General features: G+C 44.6%; 1 long non-coding RNA gene across 1 annotated transcript in view; it reads left to right on the forward strand.

The window, feature by feature from the left end:
* LOC126426997 (uncharacterized) overlaps positions 1–26041 on the forward strand; it is a 60234-nt gene that overhangs the window by 26852 nt on the left and 7341 nt on the right. The window contains exon 3 of the long non-coding RNA XR_007576480.1: positions 3912–3990. This is a non-coding gene — a long non-coding RNA (uncharacterized LOC126426997). The remainder of the gene's footprint in view (positions 1–3911; positions 3991–26041) is intronic.

Here is a 26041-nt window from a genome sequence, read left to right on the forward strand (position 1 = left end):
ACCATTTGAACCCAAAGGTTACCAGGAGGGGAGACGGGGGTGGGGGATGAGATCTGATGACACGTTCAGTCACGTCCCAGATGCATTCAGCCGGGTTCAGATCTGGCGAGATGGGAGCCACCACATCAATTGGAACGCGCCGCTGTATTCCCTGAACCACTTTGTCACACTCCTGATCTTGTGACGTAGCACACTACCTTGTTGAAAAATGGCACGGTTGACGGGAAACACGATTGCCGCGAAGGGGTGTATGTGGTCTGCAACGAGTGTGAAGGTACCCCCTCGGCCATCGAGGTGCCTTGCACGAGCTCCACTGGACCCACGGCTGCTTGAGTGAATGTTCCCTAGAGCTTAAAGGAGCTGCCACCAGCTCGTCTCCATCCAGCACTACACGTGTCGAGGAACTCTTCCCCTGTAAGGTGACAGATTCCCGCCATGTCACTGGCACGATGAGGAATGTATTGTAATTTGTCAGATCGTGTAATGCTCAGCCACTGCACCAATGTCCAGTCCCGATGCTCACGTGCCCATTTCTATCGTAGTTGCCAATGTCGTGGCGTTAACATTGGCACGTGCACGGGTCGACGACTGCGGAGGCTCGTCATTGGGAGTATTAGTTTGGTCCACTCTGCGTTCAGACACACTTGTACTCTGCTGGCACTAAAGTCAGATTTTAGTTCTGCCACGTTTCGCCACCTATCCTGTTTTACCAGTCTGTCCAGCCTTAAAAGTCCGACATTTGTAATGGGGGGTGGCCATTTAACTCCATGGCGTCTGGGTATGGTTTCACCTTGAGTTTGCCACGTGTTGAAGACATATACCAGAGCACTCCTCCAACACACGACATGTCGAGCAGTTTCCAAAATGCTCATGCTGACCCTCGATCAAACTCTGATAGATCGCTCGCCTTCCCCATTCTACCCACATTACTGAAAAATAAGAAATTGTTTGTGGCTGGGTGTTAATAAGTACATACTTCATTGTTCCAGACCTTTATGTGTTTTTTTATTAATGGGATAAAATCTCTAACAGATTTCTGTTAAATGCTTGCAGTCGTGAAGGCAACACAACGAAAAACAATTCCGTTCATTTATCGTCCGGACGCTTGCTTTTCTCTCCCATTTCATCGGGACGTCGCACTGTGAAGTGTAGGTCCAGGCTAGCAGGAACGTGCAGGACTCAGTCAGCTCTGCACCACGCGCTTGCCCTCTGTCGGCCGCTGCCCTTACTACGTGGGGCTATGGTGCTTGCAACTGTTAGCAGCTGCTGCCCTCTCGCGTCCCTCCCTTTCACTACGTGGAGACGGTGGAGTGTCCCCACCATTACACCTCTTGCGTTGTTCTTAGCGCCTGGGTCTTCACTGCTAAACGCGACGGCCGCACTGCTATGACTGAATAATAAATAATAGTAATATAAAAATTACCTTCTTGTCATCACAGCTGGAGCGAGGGAAGACTGACTCCAACCAGTTCGAGTGAAAATAGAAATAAATTTCATTTGACACCATTAACTGACAGCGAGTTTCATTCGGTGAGTCAAAACAGGCGAAATAATTTTATGCCAAGCAGCTTCCTTTCCATTGTGTTGTTTGCAATCTAGAGCACAAAAAAACCATGGAAATCGAGGTATGAACCTAAGGTAGTAAGTTTGAAAGTATGCTTGTAATGCAGTTTCACCGAGACCAAAGGCAATGTACAATGCACAAATTGATGGAAGTCATAGAGGATAAGGCTGTTTTTATTTATTTATGCTAACTGAAGATGACTGGGCTGCTATACTGTAAACTGATGAATGTTTTCAAAACCAAACTGCCAATCTTTGCGAACGGTATGTTTAGAAGTACAGCAATTAGCAGTTTGGACTATTAGCAATGAGACAATGCCGTGAATTTCAAATGCGTGAGAGCTATAGGAAGTCTGAGGGTTGGTTTGAGAACTATGTGGACATAGATTGTGAATTACTGAGGAAGACAGGAAAAAGGCATGGGTCAGGGAGCAGACTGGGGTGGTAGGAGTAATTACAGCTTTGCGTGAAATGAATAGGAATAGGACGGTACATGTATGTAAGACAATGGATACAGATAGATCGATAGAGAAACTTCATCCGTACATTCGAAAACACGTGACAGTAAATTCGTAATATACACGGCGTTCATCATAAATTTTCGTACGCAAATCGCAATACACACTTGCTAAAAAATGTTTACTTGTAAGTAAGGCATGGACCACAACCCCACATGCTCCACGCCGTTCAAAAATTGAAAGATGTGCTTTGATCATGAATACCAATTACGTCTAATTTTTTTTTTTTTTTTTTTTTTTTTCTTTATTGTAATTTGAACACCCCATACAAGGTGGGCTGGCAGCGGAAAAGTGTACTCCGCTCTTCAGCCATAAGTAGTACAATAAAAGTGAAATGGAGACAGAAAAGTAACAGACCGGCGGCTTAAAAAACAGTAGATTCAATAATTAAAAAACATGAAGCCGTTCACACTCGACGAAACAAACAAGAAAACTGTCGGCACTATGCACAAACACTGACGAGTTAGACGACACATGTGAATGAAGGAGCGTGGACGGCGAAAAACACTGATGCACAAACATGACGGCACAGACATTAAACCGAGGGCGATGATCTCCGGCGCGCGAATGTTCACTATGCGTGTGCGAGTCCGGGGACCTGCCAAGAGAGGAGGAGGAGGAAGGGGAGTGGGAGAGGGGAGAGCAGAGATGCCACGGGCAGGGGAGAAAGGGGGGAAGGAGGAAGGGCGAGGGGAAGCCCGGTGGGGAAGAGGGGTGGAGGGAGGCGACGGGGGAAGAGGAAAGAGAAGGGGAGGGAAGGGAAGAGAAGGGAGGGAGGGAGGGTGCCTAAAGGAAAGGACACCGGAAGTGGGTGGTGGGGCAGGGTCAAAGTTGAAAGGAGGGGTAGATGGAGGGGAGGAGGACATCATCAGGGAGGGGGAGCTGGCGGAAGCCACCTTGGGAGAGGGTAAGGAGGGTGGAGAGATGGAGACCGGGCGGGACGTGGGAATACAGGCGCGGCAGCGGGCGGGGACGGGAGAGGATCGGGGATACGAGCGGGTGAGGAGGATCAAGTTTACGGGAGGTGTACAGGATCCGTATCCTTTCAAGGAAAAGGAGGAGGTGGGGGAAGGGGATGAGATCATACAGGATCCGCGTGGGGGAGGGGAGACGGATGCGATAGGCGAGGCGGAGAGCATGGCGTTCAAGGATTTGGAGGGATTTATAAAAGGTAGGGGGGGCGGAGATCCACGCTGGATGGGCGTAACAAAGGATAGGGCGGATGAGGGATTTATAGGTGTGGAGGATGGTGGAGGGGTCCAGACCCCACGTACGGCCGGAAAGGAGCTTGAGGAGACGGAGTCGGGAACGTGCCTTGGCTTGGATTGCATGGAGATGGGGAGTCCAGGAGAGGCGACGGTCGAGGGTGACGCCAAGGTACTTAAGGGTGGGAGTGAGGGCGATGGGACGGCCATAGACGGTGAGAACCAATTACGTCTATTGCTGGTGCTGTATATAACCACTACATATCCCACAAGAATTGCTAGGTATGAAATATTCTCTCCGTAAAATAACAATAAATATGGGCGCTTATAGCTATTTTATTAATGTAGTGGAAATAATTAATTGATATAGCTAAGGAAATTTTGTTGTTAACATTAATTTGCTTCTACACGTCTTCGTCGTGTAATAAAATAAAAAGTTACACAAGGCACCAGTGTTGCTTGGCATCGCCAACAGATGTCAGAACGACTCACCGCTGGGCAAAACACTCGACTTCTGTCGCTGTCTGAAGTACGTAATAGGTAAAAATCGAGTCGCATAATGTTTCCAGCTACATTGTTCGTGCTGTCGCTTGTTTAAGATAGTAAGTGTTGTGTATGTTCGCAGATTTCGAGGTGGATAATGCCCAGTGTTGTGGTTTCGTCAGTACTTTTCCAGGCCAGAAGCTGCAGCCGTCAATCCACAGGTATTGCTTCATATTTGTGTAATGCTAAGACTAAATTATTAAAGTATCGATGTTTTTATTTGTGTACAGTAGTGGGAAACTAGTGATTATGTGACGTATACTAAACAGGCTAAGAACGTAAGGTTCTAGTTTCATTTGCAGTGTGCAGTTCTATAAGCACCATTTTCTCATTTGCTTACATGCATTCTGTGTATCTTTACAGGGAATGAGATATTGACCAAGATTATAAAGGCTTAAGAAACATGAAAACGCAAATATAATGGCAATAGTAGGCCTACAGATTTTTTTTAATTTCTCTGTGTTGTGTAGCACTTTCTATAAGACACTAACGTAAGCGACATTTTCTTTCCTTGAACTTAGTTTAGAGCTGTTATGTAAGTAAATTAGTAGGCCTACATATGTGATATGAGTAAGGAGTCATAGTGTATTATTGAGACACATAATGTACTTTGTACGTTAAGGTATTATCAGTCGTATGTACAAATGTTTTTTGTTCTACAAATTAACATAAATTTTTGTTATAAATATTATAGCAATGGGCAGTTGAAAAGATTCTGCACTTCTCATGACAACAATCATAATGAGATTCACTGCTTGTAATTTTACTGATGTCCAGAATTATTTGACTCCAGACCAAGATGATACCAACAGAAGAGTGTTGCACAGCCATTGTTATCACCATAAAAAACCGTTTTTATTTATTTATTTATTTATTCTTTGCCCATGGACTCCAGCTGAAAATCCAGCTGAGAGTATTGGGTGTGTCACACAATAGCCTATTAACATCAAGCTTGATTTCATTATATATAAATGAAGCAAATAATTAAACAGAAATAGTCCATAATCATACAAAGGTTTTACATGTTTCACATTATATGTACACAAAAATCCAAACAACATTAAGAAATGATAATTTTTAAAGGAACATTTCAGTAATGATATATTTCAACACCATCTTAGTATTCACTCAAACTGTATATACATTTCTCTGTGAGATGTCGTTTCAAATAATTTTTAAAACATTTTAGATCTGTTTCTTTTTTAATGATTTTGGGGAGTTTATTAAAAAACCTTTTGCCTGCTTCTTCTGGGGCAGTCATAGACAGTTTTAGATTTCTGTTTATCATGTAGTAATTTTCATTTCTTCTCGTACCGTGTTTGTGTACATCTTTATTTAGGAGGTGTTTATCACTTGACCTTACCGCCATTATGCTTTGGTATATGTACAGTGAATATACTGTCATAATATTATAGTGTACAAAAGCTTGCCTACGGGTCTGTCTTGGTGGTATTTTTCAATGCATCTCACTGCCCTTTTCTGAACTGTGAATATTCTTTTTAGGTAGCCAGCTTGTGCATTTCCCCATATATGAACTGAATAAGACAAATGTGGGAAGACAAGTCCATAATACATTGATCTGAGGACTTTATCATCCACAGTCTTAGCTGTTTTATGCATGATGAAGATCTGTTTGTTTATCTTTTTACACAGTGCATCTATGTGCTCCCCCCATGCCAAATGTTTGTCTATTATAGTTCCTAGAAAATTTGTGCTGGTTACTTCTTTAATAGTCTTTCCATTTATATTAACATTTATATTATAATTTTCACTATGCTTGGTCTGAAATACTACATTCATTGTTTTAGACTGATTCAAAAACAGGTTGTTTTGTGTTAAATAGTTATTTGCATTTTCAATAGTCAGGAGTGCTTCCTTCTCAAGCTCCTCCTTTGTGTCAGCTGCGCAAATGATTGTTGTGCCATCAGCATACATTATAAGTTTCTGATTTATATATGTGTACTATGTTATGCTATTGAGATTTTGTCTCCTTTATTGTTATTTTATAGTCCAGGCCACGTGGGAATACATAAAAAATGGGGATAAACGATGTTTACACATGACAAGGGAACAATGGAAGTTAAAATTCACAAAAAAGGGGGTATTTTCATAAGGCACATTTACATAAATTACTTCTATAATTAAAATGACACTCGACGAAGATGTAGCACAGACACTGGTGGCACAAAGAGCATAATTAAAAATGGTGGTTTACAGTAATGTGAACCACACGGGACGATGACACTCGACACACACTGCACACGGCGAGCAGCATTGCATGACGAAGTAACTGGATTAAAATTGGAAGGAGCTGCGAAAGAGAGGGGAGATCAGTGAGGAGGGAGAGAGGAAAGAAAGGCGTGGGTCGGTGAAGAAGGGGGGGGGGGGGGGGCAAGAAGGACGAATGGGGGAAACCGGTAGCACAGCAAGGGCTGGAGGTGGAGAGGGTGGGGAGAGAGCAGCCGAGGAAGGAGGGGCAAAGGACAGGGGGGTAGGAGGGAGAAACAGAGGATGGGGTGGGGAAGGAGAGAGAGCACTAGGGAGGAGGGGAGGGTAAAATAATGGCCAGAGGTGGAAGAAAGGGTAAATATCAGGACGAAGCACATTATCCAGAACAGAGAGATGATGTAAGTCTCTTTGGGAGAGGAGGTGGAGGATGTGGAGATGGATAGAAGGTGGAACACACAGGTAGAGGTGTGGCAGGATGTGGGGAGTGGAGAGGAAGGGAGACGTCAGGAGGAGACGGAGAGCGAGGTGGTGGTCGGTGTAGGGGATTCGGATATGTTCGAGGAACAGGAGGAGATATCGGAAGGGTATGAGTTCATAGAAGGCCCTCGTGGGGGACAGGAGACGGATACGGAAAGTGAGGCGGAGAGCATGGCATTCAGTGATTTGGATTGCTTTTTAGATTTTAGGAGCGAGAGAGGTCCAGGCAATACTGGTGTAACACAAAATGGGACAGACCGGGGGTTTTTAGGTATGAAGGCTGGTAGAAGGGTGCAATCCCCAGGTCCAGCTGGTCAGGAGGTGGAGTCTACCACAGACTTTTCGTTGGATGATAAAGAGATGGGGTGTCAGGTGTGACAGTCAAGGGTGAGACCCAAGGTGGGGTAAGTTGGATAGGGCGGTTGTAGATGGTGAGGTAGAAATCATGGAGCCAGAAGAAGTGGATGGTATGCCCCACAATGATTGCCTGGATTTTGGAAGGATTGATTCAAAGGAGTCACGGATTTCACCAAGCAGTGACTGGTTTAGGTTGGTTTGGAGGGAGCCGTGAGACTGTTGAACGGGAGGATAGAGAGCAAGAAAGGCAGTGTTCTCAGCATACTGAAGAAGATGGACTGGTTGGGGTGGTTTGGGCATGCCAGCGGAGTACAGGAGATACAGGAGAGGAGAACAGATGGAGCCCTGGGGCACACCTGTGGTGGGATAGAAGGTTCAGGAATAGGTATTATGAATTGTGACATAGGAGGGACAATGGGAGAGGAACGGGCAATGAGATGGAACACACGCACAGGCGTTCTGGAGATTGAGGGGGAAAAAAAGTAGCAGAGCAATGGGAGTTTAGTTGGAAGCGGAGGAGATAGGAAAGGTTAAGTAGCTATTCGTCGGCACAGGAGGAGTGTCGGAAATCACACTGGGTAAGAGGGTGGAAGTGGTGTTGAGTTAGATAATGATAGATGTGACTGGAGAGGATGGTCCTGAAGACCTTGCTGAACATGAAGTGAGGAGCACGGATTGCCAATGACTTGTGGTGTGATAGGAGTGTTCAAATTTGAGGAGAGTAACTCATCCAAGTAGTGGATGTTGGGTGCAAGTGGTGGACAGTGCTATCGGAGTGGTCACGACATAGGGTAAGAAGGAGTAATCAAAGTGAGGGTCATTTGGCATGGAGAAGTCTTTGGAGAGTTGGAAACAAAATGGTTAACTTTTCAGAGGATGATAGGGATGGGGCGGCTGTCATGGGGGAGTAGGTAATGCATGAGGAGGGGGGGGGAGGGATGTCCAGCCCCAGATCTACGATACTTCTGAACAATTGCAAAAAGTTGATAGTGACGGCACTCCCACCCCCAGCATCACAAATGCATGGTATAAGAGATAAAAGATTTTAGAAAAAAGGGTTTTTCAGAATGAGGGTCAGTTTGCAGCGCACTTCTGTCTGAAGAGTTTGGTACATATAAAACATGTATGTTTGAGGAAGTGTAAGGTATGTTACTTGCACTTAAGTGCAACAAAGTGCAGTGCCATACCTCTTCACACAGCATTCATCTATAGCGTGTCACTGTATTTTGCTCTGTGTAATGCAAATCAGTATATTTTGTAATGGAAGATATCAAACCTATATCCAGGACAGTAGAAATTGAGATTTTCAGTGGACCGTACAGCAGAGGTAGTCACTCATTGTGATGTTTCTGAGTTTCTATTCCATCCTATGGTAGACTATTAAATAAAATTACTATTCACCATAGAACCTAATGCATTCTGTTATTACTATCACCTTTTACAGATGTTTCACCCAGAAATCGTACATTAGTTCATCAGATATGATATGGATGTTAATCTTTGTTTCTCGTCTGAAATATATTTGTTAACTTAATGAGATTGAAATGTCTGTTTTCTACTATTAAAGTGGCACTAGGGTAAAGACTCTGGGTTTCTCCTGCGAAGTGAGCTGGTCGTGCGATTGGCCCTTCACAGGAAATCCACCAACCTTGGAAGCAATTATTGAGGAAGCCTTGCTGTTGTTAAACCGTCCCGTCTCTGTCATCTTCATCAACGTGGAGAATTAAAGTTTTCGAGCAGATCCAGATACACAATACCAGTGACAACTGTCTCCACAAAGAAGAAATAGTCATACGCTTTCAGTCTGCTAAGGGCACAAAACGCAATAACAAAGCGCATTAACTATGGGGTTGTCATGAACATGTTGCAGGGTCGCATATGTATCTTTGCTTCCTCGTATCCTGCACCAGGGTGTTTTCACCGTGCCATTGGTATGAAATGTTGACTGAAGAGTATTGTTTTCAGGACTGTCTCATTATCCTCTATCTGATACAACATTTTAACTGTGCACTATACTGGCATTCCTAGTGGCAGAATGAGGTACTGACGCACTACATGAATCTAACTTTGGTTGCCAGAAAACGATACATCTATTAAATCTGTAAGTTATCTCAATAAATTTCTATATTGTTTCAAAGTTGTAAGGCCCTTTTCGACTCATCCTGTACATTTGGTTGCTGCAGGAGAGGAATTTGTGGCCTGAAACATCAAAACCTTTCAAATGACAGAAGAGCCAAAAAAAAAAAAAAATTAACTGAGGAGGCTTCAGCTCTGTTTGAGACAGTGGACTTCCTTCTAATTTACTGAGCTACATTTTGGTGGCATAAGCAAAAACAGTACAAAGCAGTATACCGATAGTTTATTTTGAGCCTTCTGTTGGTTTTATACGCCTGGAGTCATGCTTTGGCCAACTTTTTACCACACGTGAGGTCCACACAGTAATGACATGGCCAACTTTGTGATCAGGCAGCAATTCTTTAGTAAGCACGATATGAGTTACACTTAGCAACAGTGGTGTCATGGCCAACATTATACTTATTTTTAGGTAGGCACGACATCAGAATTGTTATTAGTCAACTGAACCCAGAAATCGGTGAAATGTAATTACGTTTTACTACAATCAATACTAATAATTTTTAACAAGTAATAAAGTCTTACAAATACTGCAACTTCACTGTTACTAAGGTTTCTAAGAGTCCCTTGACTGGTTCCTATAGTGTTCTTATGACATTTAAAAGTAAGAGCTTCTACTTACTTCTGTAAGCAGGGATTGAATACCATTCTGGTTTTCTTTTCTTCTTAGATGAAGGTGGCCTTTGCTGTAGTATCCAGGACTTCTGCTTATACTGCTATATATCCTGGAAGGCAATGACATAGAACAATTTCTGTTTTTCTTCAATAAGGGAATATTAATTTTTTCGTACATCTCTCGTGTATTCTTCAAAGTGATTTACAGTTTTCTTCAATATTCAAAGCCAGAAAGACTATTTACAAACACAGAGTACACAATGAAAATTGACAGTTCAATTCATTTGCTTTACGGAGATTATTTCTATTGTTCTCTAAGGGCATTTATTCTTCGGACAACACAATGCTTCAACACAAGCCGGTGATGAACAGAGCTCGTATGCCTAGTGTCCTGGCACGCAGTTCCTCTCGCAAAGTTATTGCAGTCACTGTTCCACCTCGAACACAAGCACGGACACTCGATATGACACGACAATGCAAATAAGAAAAACAACCCCACACAACACTTATAACCTTACATTCAACACCTTATTTTATAACTTTCATAAAGTTTCAAGCATCATTCGTTAGTAAGGTATAAGGACGGACACACAGCACTGTTCTGGAGCTATGTGTAACACCGCATACTGCAGCACTAAAGGTTCTTCATTATCGGGTCTACAAAACACGATGGATAAATAAATAAATGGAGGCCTCCTTTCCCAGTGAGTTGTCTTCCTCGGTATCCAGATTGCAGCACGACCTCAGAACTGGCACTAACTGGTCCACAGGCTTCTGGATTTCGTCTAAAAGTCCACATTGTCAATCCAGTGTGAAGAATGAAAATGTGTTGCTGAAGATGAATGTTTGTGTCTTTTCAACAAGATATTCATATAATTGCATTTTTAAGGAATTCTCTGCAAACATAATGCATGATTCGTGTACACCAAGACTTCAAGTAATGAAGATGGAGGTGGTTGTGCTTACTGAAATACCAGCAGTCGTATTGGAATGAAATTTAATCTCCCCGAGGAAGTCACGATTATGACGGCTGAGCTTTTGTCTATTCGACCCCTTCAATACATGAAGTAATACTTTGGCCCCTTCTAGTTTCAGATCAGTGCTGCAACTATTATGTATTCTGCACAAAACAAGATACAACCTCACAACAGAAAATGACATTATGAGCCTGATGTTGTCGTCGTTGTGGTCTTCAGGCCTGTGACTGATTTGATGCAGCTCTGCATGCTACTCTATCCTGAGCAAGCTTCATCATCTCCCAGTACTGACTGCAGCCTACATCCTTCTGAATCTGTTTAGTGTATTCATCTCTTGGTCTCCCTCTACGATTTTTACCCTCCACACTGCCCTCCAATACTAAATTGGTGATCCCTTGATGCCTCAGAACATGTCCTACCAACCGATCCCTTCTACTGGTCAAGTTGTGCCACAAGCTTCTCTTCTCCCCAATCCTATTCAATACTTCCTCATTAGTTATGTGATCTACCCATCTAATCTTCAGCATTCTTCTGTAGCACCACATTTCGAAAGCTTCTATTCTCTTCTTGTCCAAACTATTTACCGTCCATGTTTCACTTCCATACATGGCTACACTCCATACAAATACTTTCAGAAATGACTTTCTGACACTTAAATCTATACTCAAAGTTAACAAATTTCTCTTCTTCAGAAATGCTTTCCTTGCCATTGCCAGTCTACATTTTATATCCTCTCTACTTCGACCATCATCAGTTATTTTGCTCCCCAAATAGCAAAACTCCTTTACTATTTTAAGTGTCTTATTTCCTAATCTAATATTCTCAACTTCACCCGACTTAATTCGACTACATTCCATTATACTCGTTTTGCTTTTGTTGATGTTCATCTTATATCCTCCCTTCAAGACACTGTCCATTCCGTTCAACTGCTCTTCCAAGTCCTTTGCTGTCTCTGACAGAATTACAATGTCATCAGCGAACCTCAAAGTTTTTATTTCTTCTCCATGGATTTTAATACCTACTCCGAATTTTTCTTTTGTTTCATTTACTGCTTGCTCAATATACAGATTGAATAACACCGGGGAGAGGCTACAACCCTGTCTCACTCCCTTCCCAACCAATGCTCCCCTTTCGTGTCCTTCGACTCTTATAACTGCCATCTGGTTTCTGTACAAATTGTAAATAGCCTTTCGGTCACTTTATTTTACCCCTGCCACCTTCAGAATTTGAAAGAGAGTATTCCAGTCAACATTGTCATGAGCTTTCTCTAAGTCTACAAATGTTAGAAACGTAGGTTTGCCTTTTCTTAATCTAGCTTCTAAGATAGGCTGTAGGGTCACTATTGCCTCACGTGTTCCAACATTTCTGCAGAATCCAAACTGATCTTCCCTGAAGCTGACTTCTATGTTTTTCCATTTGTCTGTAAAAAATTCGCATTAGTATTTTGCAGCTGTGACTTATTAAACTGATAGTTCGATAATTTTCATATCTGTCAACACCTGCTTTCTTTGGGATTGGAATTATTTTATTCTTCTTGAAGTCTGAGGGTATTTTGCCTGTCTTATACATTTTGCTCACCAGATGGTAGAGTTTTGTCAGGACTGGCTCTCCCAAGGCCGTCAGCAGTTCTAATGGAATGTTGTCTACTCCCGGGGCCTTGTTTCGACTTAGGTCTTTCAGTGCTCTGTCAAACTCTTCACGCAGCATTGTATCTCCCATTTCACCTTCATCTACTTCTTCTTCCATTTCCATAATATTGCCCTCAGGTACATCACCCTGTATAGACCCTCTACATACTCCTTCCACCTTTCTGCTTTCCCTTCTTTGCTTTGAACTGGGTGTCCATCTGAGCTCTTGATATTCATGCAAGTGGTTCTCTTTTCTCCAAAGGTAGGTAGTATCTATCTTTCCCCTAGTGAGACAAGCTTCTACATCCTTACATTTGTCCTCTAGCCATGCCTGCTTAGCCATTTTGCACTTCCTGTCGATCTCATTTTTGAGACGTTTGTATTCCTTTTTGCCTGCTTCATTTACTGCATTTTTATATTTTCTCCTTTCATCAGTTAAATTCAATATTTCTTCTGTTACCCAAGGATTTCTACCAGCCCTCGTCTTTTTACCTACTTGATCCTCTGCTACCTTGACTACTTCATCTCTTCTTCTACTGTATTTCTTTCCCCCATCCTTTTCAATTGTTTCCTTTTGCTCTCCCTGAAACTCTGTACAACCTCTGATTTAATCAGTTTATCCAGGTCCCATCTCCTTAAATTGGCACCTTTTTGCAGTTTCTTCAGTTTTAATCTACAGTTCATAACCAATAGATTGTGGTCAGAGTCCACATCCGCCCTTGGAAATGTCTTACAGTTTAAAACCTGGTTCCTAAATCTCTGTCTTACCATTATATAATCTATCTGAAACCTGTCACTATCTCCAGGTTTCTACCATGTGTACAACCTTCTTTTATGATTCTTGAACCAAGTGTTAGCTATGAGTAAGTTATGCTCTTTGCAAAATTCTACAAGACTGCTTCCTCTTTCATTTCTCCCCCCCAATCCATATTCACCTACTACGTTTGCTTCTCTTCCATTTCCTACTATCGAGTTGCAGTCACCCATGACTATTAAATTTTCGTCTCCCTTCAATATCTGAATAATTTCTTTTATCTCATCATACATTTCTTGAATTTCTTCGTCATCTGCACAGCTAGTTGGCATATAAACTTTTACTACTGTAGTAGGCCTGATGTTACAGGTGACAAATAAGAATCATGAAGTTACCACATGCTGGGTTAAAGCATACTGTGGAATATCTGGGAAAGAAAATGTAGATGAGCTCGCAAAATCAGCCCTCTATGACAGAGTGATGTCTTCCCACCTTTCTTAGCTGCACGAACAGATACAATGCTACAAGGCACCCCTTGCAGTATCTGTTCACCATCACTAGGAATTTGCCAATATGTACCACCATATGGCTCTGCTTGAGACTTCAGAATATATCGCCCTTTATGTGCCTTTGCATTGGAAGACAAGTCCACTTCCAATTTTTTGATATGTAATGTATGAAATTGAACGTCCATACTTCTCTTTAATGTGTTAAATCTTATATGTATGCTGACAGCTGTGAGGCCAGCTCAGATGCCAAAACAAATAAAAAATATTAACAGGTTAAACTGTGGGTTTTTAGTGAAACACTGCTTATTGTGTTAACCAAACAAAACATTTTTTCAGCCTTGTTTCACCAACTTTATTATTATTTTATGACTAGGTTTCAGTTTATAAGCCCACTTCATACAAGGGTCATTTAATAAGATTGTGGGACAAACCAGAAGCCTTTACATATACGAGGATCACAATAACAAAGTTACTGAGCTGGCATAGCAACAACCATCCAGGAACAAGATTAGCTTTGCTTCCAATATGTTCACAGTTGTTGCATTGCTTCTCGACTGCAACAGTCATGGCCAGAAACACAACTGTCGTGATTTGTTTTTGTTATGTTGTTCCTTCTTTAGGGTGCTCAACATTGCGGTCATCCCTGCCCATAAATTGACTGTATGAGACAAATAGGGCTAGAGCACACAGCATGATGGTACCCTAAAATGCAAACTAAGGTCACATATGCGCCCTTCTACTCCTCCTAATATGAACACACTTGACACCTCTGAATGGTACAATGGAGGAAGTGAGTGAAGACAGACCATTACAAATATTGATATCAGATCTGACCAGCCGCTAAGAGTCAAGCCCAGAGCTGAACACTGGCTATCATGAAGATGATACATCTACATCTACATCTATACTCTGCAAACAGCCCTGAGGTGCATGGCAGAGGTATGTCCCATTGCGCCAGTTATTAGGGTCTCTGCCAGTTACATCCACATATGGAGTGCAGGAAGAATGATTGTTTAAATGGCTCTGCGTGTGCAGTAATTGTTCTGATCTTATTTTCACATGCCTATGTGAGCAATAAGCATGGGATTCCTGTATATTCCTAGAGTCATCATTTAAAGCCCGTTCTTGAAACATTGTTAATATACTTCCTCGGGATAGTTTAAGTCTATCTTCAAGAGTCTTCCAGGTCTGTTCCTTCAGTATCTCTGTGACACTCTCCCACAGAATAAACAAATCATTCGTGCTGCCCTTCTCTGTATACGTCCAATATCCTTCGTTAGTCCCATCTGGTGTGGGTACCACACACTTGAGCAATAGTCTAGAAGTGGTTGCATAAGTGATTTGCTTGTTTTTTTTCCTTTTTTGTTTTCGGGTGCAGAAACAACTGGGGTCACACAGGTCCAATTCAATGCTATAGAACACAAAGACAGAGAGGAGTTAAAAATGATTAATGTAAGAGAAGACAACTAAAAACAGAGACGTGGAAAAAGGGCTATGAAAGACACCATACAGAAACGGAGATCTAGAACTAAAATTTAAATAGCCTTCAACATATTGCTACGATGGATAAAAAGTAAAACGTGGTCAACAGCCGGAGCACTGTTCACTAAAATGGCCGATAACTTAGACAGCAAACCCAGGTGGGAACGTTGTTGTTGTTGTTGTTGTGGTCTTCAGTCCTGAGACTGGTTTGATGCAGCTCTCCATGCTACTCTATCCTGTGCAAGCTTCTTCATCTCCCAGTACCTACTGCAACCTACATCCTTCTGAATCTGTTTAGTGTATTCATCTCTTGGTCTCCCTCTACGATTTTTACCCTCCACACTGCCCTCCAATACTAAATTGGTGATCCCTTGATGCCTCAGAACATGTCCTACCAACCGATCCCTTCTACTGGTCAAGTTGTGCCACAAGCTTCTCTTCTCCCCAATCCTATTCAATACTTCCTCATTAGTTATGTGATCTACCCATCTAATCTTCAGCATTCTTCTGTAGCACCACATTTCGAAAGCTTCTATTCTCTTCTTGTCCAAACTATTTACCGTCCATGTTTCACTTCCATACATGGCTACACTCCATACAAATACTTTCAGAAATGACTTTCTGACACTTAAATCTATACTCAAAGTTAACAAATTTCTCTTCTTCAGAAATGCTTTCCTTGCCATTGCCAGTCTACATTTTATATCCTCTCTACTTCGACCATCATCAGTTATTTTGCTCCCCAAATAGCAAAACTCCTTTACTATTTTAAGTGTCTTATTTCCTAATCTAATATTCTCAACTTCACCCGACTTAATTCGACTACATTCCATTATACTCGTTTTGCTTTTGTTGATGTTCATCTTATATCCTCCCTTCAAGACACTGTCCATTCCGTTCAACTGCTCTTCCAAGTCCTTTGCTGTCTCTGACAGAATTACAATGTCATCAGCGAACCTCAAAGTTTTTATTTCTTCTCCATGGATTTTAATACCTACTCCGAATTTTTCTTTTGTTTCATTTACTGCTTGCTCAATATACAGATTGAATAACACCGGGGAGAGGCTACAACCCTGTCTCACTCCCTTCCCAACCAATGCTCCCCTTTCGTGTCCTTCGACTCTTATAACTGCCATCTGGTTTCTGTACAAATTGTAAATAGCCTTTCGGTCACTTTATTTTACCCCTGCCACCTTCAGAATTTGAAAGAGAGTATTCCAGTCAACATTGTCATGAGCTTTCTCTAAGTCTACAAATGTTAGAAACGTAGGTTTGCCTTTTCTTAATCTAGCTTCTAAGATAGGCTGTAGGGTCACTATTGCCTCACGTGTTCCAACATTTCTGCAGAATCCAAACTGATCTTCCCTGAAGCTGACTTCTATGTTTTTCCATTTGTCTGTAAAAAATTCGCATTAGTATTTTGCAGCTGTGACTTATTAAACTGATAGTTCGATAATTTTCATATCTGTCAACACCTGCTTTCTTTGGGATTGGTATTATTATATTCTTCTTGAAGTCTGAGGGTATTTTGCCTGTTTCATACATCTTGCTCACCAGATGGTAGAGTTTTGTCAGGACTGGCTCTCCCAAGACTGTCAGTAGTTCTAATGGAATGTTGTCTACTCCCGGGGCCTTATTTCGACTCAGGTCTTTATGTGCTCTGTCAAACTCTTCACGCAGTGTCTTATCTCCCATTTCATCTTCATCTACATCCTCTTCCATTTCCATAATATTGTCCTCAAGTACATCGCCCTTGTATAGACGTTCTATATACTCCTTCCACCTTTCTGCCTTCCCTTCTTTGCTTAGAACTGGGTTGCCATCTGAGCTCTTGATATTCATACAAGTGGTTCTCTTCTCTCCAAAGGTCTCTTTAATTTTCCTGTAGGCAGTATCTATCTTACCCCTAGTGAGATAAGCCTCTACATCCTTACATTTGTCCTCTAGCCATCCCTGCTTAGCCATTTTGCACTTCCTGTCGATCTCGTTTTTGAGACGTTTGTATTCCTTTTTGCCTGCTTCATTTACTGCATTTTTATATTTTCTCCTTTCATCAATTAAATTTAATATTTGTTCTGTTACCCAAGGATTTCTATTAGCCCTCGTCTTTTTACCTACTTGATCCTCTGCTGCCTTCACTATTTCATCCCTCAAAGCTACCCATTCTTCTTCTATTGTATTTCTTTCCCCCGTTCCTGTCAATTGTTCCCTTACGCTCTCCCTGAAACTCTGTACAACCTCTGGTTCTTTCAGTTTATCCAGGTCCCATCTCCTTAAATTCCCACCTTTTTGCAGTTTCTTCAGTTTTAATCTACAGGTCATAACCAATACATTGTGGTCAGAGTCCACATCTGCCCCTGGAAATGTCTTACAATTTAAAACCTGGTTCCTAAATCTCTGTCTTACCATTATATAATCTATCTGATACCTTTTAGTATCTCCAGGGTTCTTCCATGTATACAACCTTCTATCATGATTCTTAAACCAAGTGTTAGCTATAATTAAGTTGTGCTCTGTGCAAAATTCTACCAGGCGGCTTCCTCTTTCATTTCTTAGCCCCAACCCATATTCACCTACCATGTTTCCTTCTCTCCCTTTTCCTACACTCGAATTCGAGTCACCCATGGGAACGTATGTGGTTAAAAACGAGCATTCTGTCAGGAAATGGTGGACAGTTAAAACTTGTGCGCAATGTGTACAAAGTGGTGGGGGAGCGCCACTTAAGAAATGATGATGGCTAAAAGGCAGTGCCCAATATGTAACCTAGTTAAAATGACTCTCTTGGAGGGTGGGTCGAGATGAAAGGCTTAATAAGGTCGGGAGAAAAGGCTTAATAATCTGCAGTTTATTCCCACGAAGAGAGGATCAGTGGCGATGCCGAGGTGACGCCACCTCCCGACAGATGGCAACAGAGAGATCACGAAACGGAATATAGGAACTAGTGGTCTGAGGTACGAGGCCTACAGCTGTGGCAGCAGCATCAGCAACCTCATTTCCTGGCAAACCGACGTGACCAGGAACCTATATAAACGTCACAGTGGCACCAGTAAGAGTGAGCAAGTGACAGTTTTCCTGGACCTGGTGCACTAAGGGACAGGCAATGTAGAGCGCACATAGATTATGAAGGGCACGGAGTGAGTCTGAGCAGAGGATACAATTGAAAAGGCTGCGCCACCAGATGTACTGTGTGGACTGGTACGGGGCGAAGAGCTCGGCTGTAAATACCGTGCAGTGTGCCGGAAGCCGATATCGAAAGACATGGGTGGCAATGGCGAAGGCACACCAGACCCCACGGGCAATCCGAGAGCCGTCAGTGTACACAAATGTACTATCGCAAAGGTCCGTGCGAAGGTCGTGAAGCTGAAAGGGACAGGTCGAGGATGGAGTAGTGTCCTTAGGAAGCGAATGAAGGCCAAGGTTAACACAGGTCATTTCATGAGGCCAATGTGGTGAAGGGTTCACACCCACTGGGAAAGGTGCAGGTAGTGTGAATTTAAGCTACTGTAGCCCAAGTGCCAAAAGCAGACTCCAGGAGGTAACAGAGAAGACAGATGCAACCCGTACTGGTGATCAAAGGAATCGTCGAAGAAGGAGGCATAGGCTGGGTCGTTACACGTGGAATGCATACCTGCTGAGGGGAAAGTCACAGCAGTAGGACAGTGGCAGTTCAGCAACTTCAGCATACAGACTCTCAACCTGGCTAGTGTAAATGGCACCCGTGGCCATACGGATGCCACAGTGGTGGATAGTGTTGAGATGGCGTAAGAGGGATGGATGTGCAGATGCGTAGACGAAGCACCATTAGTCGAATTTCGAACGTACAAACGACCAGTACAACCAGAGGATGGTCGTCCGATTGGCACCCGGGAAGTACCATTGAGGACATGTAGGGCTTTAAGGAACTGCATACAGCGGGCTTCCAGGTAAGAAACCAGGGAGGACCGAGAGAGTTTCCTATAGAGCACGAGCTTCAGGAATTTCGTACTTCAAGTGAATGGTAGGGCAACACCCCAGGATGTGAAGGTGGTGCGAGAAACCAATTGCGCTACCAGAAATTCGTACAGATGTTTTCGTCAGTGGGAAATGAAAGCCATTGTCAAAGCTCAGGGAGTAGAGATGATCAACAAATTGCTGAAGACGCCGCTCAGTGAGACAGGTCCGTGGAGAACTGCAATAGACGGCAAAATCGTCAACAAAAAGGGAGCCGGAGATGCGGCGGGATACAGGCCATTATAGGGTTAATGGCGACAGCGAAAAGGACTATGCTTGGGATGGAACTCCGAGGCACGCCATTATCCCGGATAAAGGTATCTGACAAGGCAGAAACCACAAGCACCTCGAAAACTAGATATTTTAAAAATTCCTGAAGGAAATGGGGCAGGTGGCCACGGAAGCACCACATGTGGATAGTGCGGAGGATACCAGTTCTCCAGCAGGTGTTGTAGGCCTTCTCCAAATCAAAAAACGTGCACACAGTCTGAGATTTCTGCAGAAAACCATTCATGACATGGGCGGACAAAGTGACGAGATGGTCACCTGCAGAACGGCGTGCTTGAAATCCACACTGTACGGTCGTTAGTAAATTTCGAGACTTGAGCCACCATACTTACTGGGCTTGAATCGTATGTTCCACGGCCATGTGAACACAGCTGGTGAGAGAAATGGGGCTGTTGCTAGAAGGAAGGTGTTTGTCCTTACTGGGCTTAGGTACGGGTACAATGGCGGCTTCACACCAGCTTCTGAGAAACGTGCCCTCTGCTCAGATGAAGTTGTACCTATTACACAGAAAGTGGTTGCCTGCAAGAGAAAGGTGCTGAAACATCTAAAAGTGGACTACGTCTGGCCCTGGGGTGTAGGATCGGGAGGAACTGAGGGCACGAGCGAGCTCTCTCATAGTAAAGGCGGCATTGTAGCACTCACGATTCTGAGAACACAAAGGTATGACTCGAGCCTCCTCTGCTCATTTACGATGGAGGAAGGCAGGGTAATAGTGGGAAGAGCTCAAAATTTCCTAAAAATGGCCACCCAAGGTGATGGAGATAGCAATAGGGCCCACGATGACACTGTCTGCTACTGTCAGGCTGGAAATTGGGGTACGGACCTCGGTCCCACTGAACTGTCGGAGGCTGGCCCACGAGACAGAGGAACGAGTGGAACTGTTAAAAGAACTAGTGAATGAAATCCAGCTAGTGTTCTTGCCAACCCGAAGAACACAACGACACTGTGCACGCATGTGTTTATAACAAATGCAGTTTGCCATCGTAGGATGATTGTTAAAAATGCAGAGAGCGTGTCTGCATGCGCAAATTATGTTGTGGCATGCCTCAGTCCACCAAGGGACTGGGACATGGTGTGGTAAAGAAAAAGTGCAAGGAATGGAATGTTCTGCAGCAGAAAGTACACATTTGTAAGATATTCCACCCGGTCACGAAAACTGGAGAAATCTTATTCTCCGAAGGTCGCCACGGAGGAGTAAAGCTGCCGGTCAGCCTTAGTAAGCTGCCATTTGGGTGTGCACGCAGGTGGGGTAGGAGTCAGCAAACGGTTAGCACATGGAAAATGGATGCTCAAGTAGGCGTCAGAAAGAAAAGAGCACTCGAGGCGATGAGCAAGCTGGGCAGTGCAGAAGGACAGGTCTAAACGGGAATAGCTGTGCGAGGAGTCAGAAAGGAACGTGGGGGCTCCTGTGTTAAGGCAGAAGAGGTTAAGGTGGCTAAGCAGATCTGTCAAGAGGGCACCTCTCTGGCAGATCCTGGGAGAGCCCAAAAGGAGATGATGCATATTAAAGTCATCGAGTAGCAGAAATGGGTGAGGTATCTGTCCAATAAACTGAAGGAACTCTGTCCTGGTGACAGCAAATGTCAGAGAGTCCTAAATGGTACAAAGGGAAAAAGTCAGGTGAGGAAGGAATAGGTGAACTGCAACAGCTTGAAGTCAGGGAGATGGGTCGACTATGAACGTCGTCCCGTATGAGCAGTATGACACCCCAGTGAGATGGGATGCCTACCTCAGGGGGAAGGTCAAAACAGACCGGAAAGAAATGCACAAGCTCAAAGTGGTCACGAAGATGCATTTTTAGTTCCTGAAGGGAACGTACCATTGGGGGAGAATCGTGACGAAGAAAAAATTAAGAGTTGTCATCTCGGCAGCAGCCGAGTGCCGACCTGCAAAGACTCACTGCTACAGGGCACAGAAGCAAGAGGATCCTACTCCGTGAGGTCCACAGAAGCAATGGCTTTCTCGTGCTGTCAGTCTGTGGAGTCCGATGCAGAAAAACAGTCGGTGGTGTGCACTGGCGAAATGGAGGCCGGCTGGGTGTAGGTATCTCGTGGTGACACCGTCGAAGGGGATCTTCGAGTCGGTGAAGGAACAGACCGTTTGCTTCTGTAGGACTTTTTCGAGTCTTTCCTGTTAGCAGCAGTAGACTCAGGTGTCGGTCGGCTGGAGAGACGGAGCAAGTCTTCATGGGAGTACTCCTTCTGTGCTTGCCAGCCTGACAGTTGTGTAGCTAGGGGCTTCGCCCCTTGAGGAGAGGGCTTGGTGGCTTTTTGCACAGCTGGTCAAGGGGACGGTGATGCTACCTGGGCGCTGGGCATTTCACAACCTCATAGATGAATTTGAAGCCTCATCTCTGCATGTCCACGTCCTTCGTGGAGCAAAATGTAGCAAGAACAGGACTGTTAGTGCAAGACGTTAGAACTCAGGGTTCACAACTAGCCAATAACTTGCAAGCGCACATTTTCCTTTACCGGATCTCCTGGACAGCCCGCTCATCGAGATACACAGGACAATCTCGAGAGAAGATGGCACGGCTGCCATTGCAGTTGATACAGTGGGTAGAAGGAGGTGAACAATCGCCCTCGTGTGCATCCCTACCACAGGTTAGACATTTGACCGAGTGTCGATAACATGTTCTAGTGTGACACTGGGAACAGTGCATTGCGTTCAGAATGTACAGTCAGACTGTGATAATTTCATACCCTGCTTTGATTTTGAAAGGAAGCACCACTCTATCAAAAGTGAGAAAAGAGTTGTCTGGCTACTAAGGAGGAATCGATCTTTCTCATCACCCGATGGACAGCAATGACAGCTACTGATAACAACTTAACACACAATTTACATAATGTGTTTGGATAACACACTGTGAATCCGTCTCCATCTATCGCGTATGTACTAATTTACTTACGTAACCGCTCGAAAGTAAGCTGAAAAAAAGTGACGTACATATGCCACTCTTTGGCCAAAATAAAAACAGATAGTAAACATGGAGTTAGAAAAACAAATATACATGAATGGTAAAAACAGGAGATCTACAGAAGAAATGAAATGAAGGCGTTTGTGGAAGCCACTGATTTTACAAGCAAGTTCTACAGTGCACATAAACACAGACAAACAGTTTTACATTCGAATGAAGGAGCACACAGAAGAAAGCACTGATGGACATAGATTAAGAGTGACGATCTTTGGCACACTGAACACACTGGGTGCAGGGGACGGGCAGGGGGTAGGAGGGGGGGGGGGGGGTGAAGAAGCCACTGTGAGAAGGGAAGGGTGAGGGTAGGGGAGAGGGTAGAGTCAGGTGTGGAAACCCAAGGGGGGGAGGGAGTGGAGGGGGAGAACTAGGAGAGGGGAGGGGGAGGGAGAAAGGTAGCTCTGGAGAAAAAGGGGAAGGCAGGAAAGGGAGGGGAGGGTTAGAGCTGATAGGAGGGGTATATGGAAGGAACGAGGACATCATCAGAAAGGGGGAGTTGGCAGAAGCCATCTTGGGCAAGAGTGTGGGGAATGTGAAGATGGAGAGCAGGTGCAATGCAAGATTATGGGCGCGGCAGCAGGATGGGGTGGGAGAAGATGGGAGAGACAAGTGGGTGGGGAGGATCGAACTTGTGGGAGCCGTATCTGGTCGAAGAAAAGGAGGAGGTGCGGGAAAGGGATCAAGTCGTAAAAGATCTGCACGGGGGGATGGGAGGCAGATGTGGTAGATGAGGCGGAGTGCGTGGCGTTCAAGGATTTGAAACAGCCTAAAATTGGTGGGGGGGGGGGAGATATCCAGGAAGGGTGGGCATAACAAAGGAGGGGGTGGATGAGGGACTTACAAGTGTGGAGGATTGTGGAGGGGTCCAGACCCCATGTTCGGCCAGAGAGGAGTTTCAGGAGGTGGAGACGCGTTTGTGCCTCAGCTTGGACTGTCCGGAGATGGGGGGGGTTCAGAAAAGGCGGCGGTCGAGGGCGACGCTGATGTACTTGAGGGTGGGGTCAAAGTAAATGGGGTGGCCATAGATTGTAAGGTAGAAATCCCGGAGAAAGAAGGAAGGGGTAGTGTGGCATACGATGATTGCCTGGGTTTTGGAAGGACTGACCTTGAGCAGCCACTGGTTGCACCAAGTGGTGAACACGCCAAGATGGCATTGGAGAAGGAATTGGGAGCGTTGAAGGGTGAGGGTAAGGGCAAGGAAGGCAGTGTCATCGACATATTGGAGGAGGTGGATGGGGGGTTGGGGTGACGGCATGTCCGCCATATACAGAAGGTAGAGAACAGGGAAGACGACGAAACCTTGGGGCACACTGGTGGAGGGGTAGAAGGTGCAGAATCGGTGTTGTGGATGGTAACATAAGAAGGGCGATGAGTAAGGAAGGAGGCGATGAGATGGATGTAATTAATACGAAGGGCGAAGGTTTGGAGCTTGAAGAGGAGACCGGAATGCCATACACAGTCATAGGCACATTCAAGATTGGGGGAGAAGAAGATGGCAGAGCGATGGGAATTGAGTTGTTCGGAGAGGAGGTGAGGTGAGTGAGCTTCAGGAGAAGGTCATCGATAGAGGAGGGGGGTCAGAAGCCACAGTGAGTGGGGAGGAGGATGTGGTGCAGGTGGAGATGCTGGTGGATTCGTCGCATGAGGATGGATTCCAAGACCTTGCTGAAGACCGAGGTGACACTGATAGGACGGTAGGAGGAGACGTTAGAGGGTGGTTTGGTGGGATTGGGGAACATCAGGATCCGGGAGGTTTTCCACAGGTCAGGTTAGTAGCCGCAGGACAGGACCACATTATAGATAGTAGCCAGGATGGTGAGGAAGGAAACGCGAGCTTTGTGGAGATGATGGTAGGTGACACGGACAAAACCGGGAGTGGTGTTGCATTTTGAGTGAAGCGTGGCTATGATGTCTTGAGTGGTGATGGGGTTGTTATAATCCGTGTGTGGGATGTTGTCTTAGTATCGGAAGCTAGGAGCAAGTGGAGGGGCAGAGGTGTCAGTCCGATCACGGACGTCGGGGAAGAGGGAGTAATCGAATAGAGGATCATCGGGGATTGTAAGGAAATTGGAAAGGTAGGATGCAAAATGATTGGAGGTTGTTGGGAAAGCGTTGTTCATTATGAAGATGGAGATACTGTGGAGAGGGTTTAGATCCAGTAAGGCGGTGGAAGGCTGACCAGTACTTAGATGAGTTTATAGGTAGGGTAGCATTTAGGTAGGTGGAGGTCTGATGCCAATCCAGGCGTTTTTGGCCACAAGCAAATTCCAAATGTGTCTCTGGAGTTGCCAGTGGTGTCGGAGTGTATCCCAGTCCCGTGTATGGAGGAAGGATGGTAGAGATGACGGGATTCTTGCAGGAGGAGGACGGCATGTGGGGGTAAAGTGGGACAGTGTGGGTAAAGGGCGGTAGTGGGAATATGAGCCTCAGTCAAGGTCTGCCAGAGAAAGGCGGCGGCATGAGTGATGTCATCAGGGTGGTGGTAGGTGACGGGGAAGCTTTCAACCTGGGTATTGAGGGTGTCCCCCCGGAAGGCATTCCAGTTGGCACGGGAGTAGTTGTGGACATACTTCGGGGCAGGGTCATTGCGAGGAGATTACGCCCATCTGACACAGTAAGGAGGATGGATAGATGGTCACTACCGATGGGGTCGAGGACGTCCACTGTAATGCATCCAAGGAGGTTGGGGGAGGCCAGGGCTACATCGAGAGAGGTATGGGATTCAGGGTGGGTGTGCTGTGGAAGGGGGAGGAGATCACCTTGCAGGGAGGCAGGGAACCGATGCCACCGACAGAGCTGGGCGTGGGTCGAGTACGGATGTTGAGGCCGGTGGCAATCACGAAGGAGGAGAAGGTAGGGTCAATGAGGGAAATGAAGTCAAATGGGATGGGGGCTGCAGGACAGACATAGACGGTGGTGCAGGTAATGGTAAGGCTGGAGAAGAAGAGGGTAAGGATTAGGTGTTCAGTGGGGTTGGGTCGAACAGGGAAACTGGTGAAGAAAAGGAAGAATGGAACTAACAATACCACTTACCTTCATACATATACTGAAAGAGGAAGACGGAATTGTCCGAAATAAATCTTTCTCAGTACAGAAAAGGGTGAGTTCCTGGAGGATTAACACTGTGTGCCAGACAGGGACTCGAACCCAGAGCTTTTGCCTTTTGCTCCACCGACTGAGCTACCTGAGCACGACTCACGACCTGCCCTCACAGCTTTATTGCTGCCAGTACCTTATCTCCTACCTTCGAAACATGACAGAAGTTCTGCATACCTTGGGCATTAGCACTCCTGGGAGAAGGGATATTGCAGAGGAATAGCTCAGGCACAAGCAAGGAGAGTGATGGAAATGAGATCTGCCCCACTCGTGGGTGTGTCCCTGTTCGAGCGCAGTGCAAGCACAACTTCTCACAGGAAAGGTTTCCTGGCATCTGCAGCCATACTGTTCATCACAAATGGAAAAAGTGCATATACTTCAGCACACACATTTAGTGCAGTCAGTTTCAAAACACTGTAATATATTTTTAATTTCAAAATTACAAATAGAAAAAACACAAATTAACAAGTAAAGAATTTCTGATGTTCATTAGTAATCTACATCTACGTCTCCATCCACATTCTGCGAACCACTGTAAGGTGCACCAAAGGGGTACATAATATTGTGCAGTTATTAGGGTTTCTTCCTGTTCCATTCACATATGGAGTGCAGGGAGATTAATTCATTCAATGCCTCTGAGCATCCAGTGATTATTCTAATCTTATCTTCACGATTCCTATGTGAGTGATACATATGGAGTTGC

This window comes from Schistocerca serialis, chromosome 11 (assembly GCF_023864345.2).
Source record: "Schistocerca serialis cubense isolate TAMUIC-IGC-003099 chromosome 11, iqSchSeri2.2, whole genome shotgun sequence".
NCBI classification, from domain to species: Eukaryota; Metazoa; Arthropoda; class Insecta; order Orthoptera; family Acrididae; genus Schistocerca; species Schistocerca serialis.